Source organism: Echinops telfairi, unplaced genomic scaffold, assembly GCF_000313985.2.
Source record: "Echinops telfairi isolate 266 unplaced genomic scaffold, ASM31398v2 ScPeMD7_5592;HRSCAF=6446, whole genome shotgun sequence".
Taxonomy (NCBI): Eukaryota; Metazoa; Chordata; class Mammalia; order Afrosoricida; family Tenrecidae; genus Echinops; species Echinops telfairi.
In genome coordinates, this window is record NW_022109491.1 from 36,462,395 (window position 1) to 36,466,579 (window position 4,185).

A 4,185-nucleotide genomic window follows, 5' to 3' on the forward strand; every position below is an offset into this window, starting at 1 on the left:
CCGGTCAACAGATTCCCAGGACGACTCCTTCAAGACTTGCTCCTCAGGTTCCAACAAAGCTGCACGAATGGCATCGACTTGGGACACCTCTCTAAAAAAAAGATCTGCAGGAGCGAGGTTTGAAGGAAGCTCACGCTCTTTTGTTTAGAGCAATAAAGAAGGACAACATATAGCCATGTTCACAAGATCAGAAACCCTGGAAGGGTGGCTTTTGAGAGCAGTGGCAGCTGCCAACTTCTCTGGAGGCTCCATCCCCAAGAGCCCAGTTGCCATTGGCATTCCTCCTATGGGAGATGTGCCTGGCCCTCCAGATAAGCCGACGGGGTGAATCCAGTCCAGGGGGAGAGAAGGGGCTGCTAGCTGGTGCAGAATCATTAGTGATGTATTGCTGAAGCCAGCTGCCTCCTCAGGGATGGAGTCAGACCACCGTGGATCAGATACTGGCTTGGCATCCACCAGGTCCACACTGATCTGAGTAACAAGCTCTATCTAGTTCAGAATTGGAACTCAAATCTGGGTGAGAGGAAAACTGCTCATCAACCTCCATTGAGCATGACCTAGATCTTTTCTGCAGCATGTGGAAAAGCAGTTTTTAGCAAGTTCACTTTATCTTCCTGAGCGATGATTTCATTTTTTTGTAGTGGTCTCAAAAACCATGTTCTCAGTGCTTGGTCTAGTAAGTGGAGATGTTAGAGAGTCTTCAACTTCTTCTGCTAATATGGGCACGTTTTCCCTCACCATAATCCATTTCCATAGACATCAATCCATTGCTCCTTGTACAAATAATGGGAACACCATCATAGGACCTAGATCCTAAAATACTCTCTCCTTATGAACCAAAGTAATTTTCTCCCGAGGAAGAGAAAACCCCCATTTCCTGTAGAGCACACACAGTAGAGCAGTCTCAGAATACAGAGCGGCACTCTGCTTTGAAAAGTGTGGGACCACCAGTTGACAGTTTATCAGGCCTTCAGACCAGACAGGTGGATTATACTGAGTGACTTCTACTGTAATAGCACCTGACATTTGGTAGCCATCATTGTCCACGGCTCCCACAGAGTAATCTATTAGACACGGTGTGTCTGCTGGATGGCATGCTGCTGCCCAAATCAGAAGGCTGACACGTTTTGCTTCAGATCCAAATATCAAATGTTGACACCTTCTTTAATAGCTTTATAGTTACTTTCAGATCCCCAGACAGCATCAGCAATGCTTCTTTCATGGCTCTATTTAAATCGCAACTATGTGCTTCTTTTTCTGAAGAATCATCTAACTCCCATTTACTGACCTTTGAACTTGTAAGGCTGTAAAAGCTTGATCCCCCTCTATCCCAAAAGACACTTGAAAGTGTGAGATCACTATGAGTAGACAAAATTCCCCAACGAGAATAAGCTCTCTGACCAAAGCTGGAAAGAGGCCTTGGCCTTGAGGGAGGACATGCTGATGAATCTTTCCGAAAGTTTCAGGTAGCTCCTGGTCAGCTGCCAGTAAGGTCAGCAGCTCTGGGATGTGGGCGGGGCTTTCTCACCTTTCTGGGCTGACAAGCCCCTCATCATTCAGCAGACTAGCCTAGGCTCCTGTGGGAACAACTAGACACATTCAGCGAGAGAGCAGAAGCATGCCAGTGGGCTGGAGATCTGCTCTCAGAATGGGCACGTGCCATCTCCACCACTTTCTATGGGTCAAAAGAAGTCACCGAGGCTGGCTAGCTGAGTCTGTTAGGATAACCTTGCTACAGAAACCGTGGGCAAATGGCCTTTACCCATGGCTGAAAGCAGCTGCAAAATCATCATGCAAAAGGCATGAAAGGGGGGCCGGGGTGGAGGGATTGCAGCCAATGGAGTCATCAACCACACATTCCCCACGACTTTGGAGTCGATTTCTCTGCGCTTTGCCGCCTACTGTTGGTCAAAGAAAGATCGGGGATAGGGAGAAGAGTGAGGAGGAGTTTGGAGCAAGCTTCTGTTACTGCCATTTCTGGAGCCTGGCTCCTGATACATATTTACAGCACTGAATCTTCGAGATGCTAAGAGGTGTCAGTCTAAGTCTCAGGAAGAAATGCCTTAGCTAAAGCTACAGTTGCAGGAGCATAATGTCCACCATTGGCCTCACAGGGAAGAATATAAAATGGAGATTTTCCCACTTTTTGCTTTTTCTTCATGGAATATCCTCCCAGCCCCCAATGAATTGCGTATAAGTCTTATGCCAACCCCTATTGTAATTATTAGGAGCCTTAGTGACGCAATCAGCACCCATTCCCTTTCCTCTCCTGTGATGGGTACTGTGTACTTCTCTACCACAGTAACGCTGGCTTGCCCGAGTAACTGTGTCAACCAGTTACTGATCTATTAGATGGGAATAAAAAGAATACCTATTTAATAGGGATGTAATGTTAAATGGAATAAACATCTAAAGAACTTAAAACTGCCAGGCATAATATACTAATGTTCAATAAATGTTAACTAATGCCGCTAGTTTCAAACTTGGTCCTAAATATCTACCCTCCTTTTGACTGCCTGAAGATTATTTTGGCTAAGGAGAGGTAGAGAATAGTTCTAAAGATGATTCAGGAAGGGGAGGTACATCTGTCCATAGCATTTGTCACTGATGATACCTCCTTTTCATAGTAAACATAATATAGATGAATGTAACTACGCAATATATTTGTTTGACTTCTTTCATACATCACCACATTTATGACAATCATTATTGTGCATATGATTATACATCATTCATTCTCATTGCTGTGACTTAGTTCCTTGGGTGAATGCACGATATATTCATTTTATTATGGGTGAGGATTGGAGCTGTATCCAATTTGAGCAATTACTAGTATTACCGATACGAATATATCTTTTGCTGTATCACATGTTTGTGTCCCTTGGGGGATATACATTTGTTGGAAACTGCTGCGTCAAGAGTACAGAGACATCAAGATGAACCTTTACCCCAGTCATGGAGAAAGGCAGCCGCAATTCAGACATTTAGATGCTGCTTCCCATGTGCTCCGTTTTGGAGGTTGGCCAATTCATTCAATATTTCTATACTCACTAAATATACCTCATAAAATGGGAAATGAAAGCACACGATAATTGATATAAAAAATGAGGCAAACGCAAACCAAATCCACTGTTGACAAGTTCATTCTGACTCCTGGTGACTCCATGAGACAGGGTAGAATTGTTCCATAGAACATCCATGACCATAAATGTTTATGGAGGCACACCGCTACGTCAGTGGGTGAGTTTGAACTTCTGACCTTTGGGTTAACAGCTGAATACTGAACTCCTACCCCACTAGGGCATCTTATGAAAAGGGGGAAGCTTTATTAAATCGCTTACATAAGTTGTTCAGGTTCCCAGTAGAAGAGAAGCATAAACGCATTGCCTCTGCTATTTTCCTTGCTCTCGTTGGCCTTTCAACCCCACGCCCTGCAGAGAGGGGGCTAGCAGTGTGCTCTGTTCAGAGCCTCCAAAGCTACAAAGCACTGATAATTGATTCAAAGGCCCCAGCCTCCAGTCAAGTCCCCCAGCTGTGTTCATTGTCATGGACAGTCTTTGTAGAGCTGTTTTGTTGGTTTGCTTTTTTAGGTGCCATCAGGTGAGTTTTGACCCCTGGCAACCCTATCTGTGAACAACGGAACAAAACCCTGCCCGGTCCGCACCATCCTCACAAGTGTCCCTACACCTAAGCCCATTGTCGGAACCACTGTGTATAAGGCGGGGCTTCTTTTCGTAGTTTAAATACTTAGAAAAAACATTTGGGTAGAGAATATGAAATGAAGCAATAAAGTACTTTAAAGTGACATCAAGATGATAAAGTGACATCAAGATGATAAAAATAGTATCACCTGATAAACATGTTAAAGCATTGGAGCATCTGATCTATTAGATGGGAATAAAAAGAATACCTATTTAATAGGGGTGTAATGTTAAATAGAATAAACATCTAAAGAACTTAAAACTGCCAGGCATATACTAATGTTCATTGGAGATATTATATTTATGAGATTCGTTCATATTGTTCTGTGTAATCGTAGATTATTCTCGTTGCTGTGTCATAGGGCCCCAGTGAAAATGTAGATGTTTAAAACAAAGGGAGAATCAACTAGAAATAGAATATATAAGGGAGAACCAAATAAAAATGTCCAAAGGGAAATATACAATAACCCCCAATTTTAAATTC

General features: G+C 43.3%; 1 pseudogene; it reads right to left on the reverse strand.

Annotated features, from left to right (window-relative positions):
• Window positions 1-4,185, reverse strand: part of LOC101656234 — a 20,963-nt pseudogene that overhangs the window by 1,272 nt on the left and 15,506 nt on the right.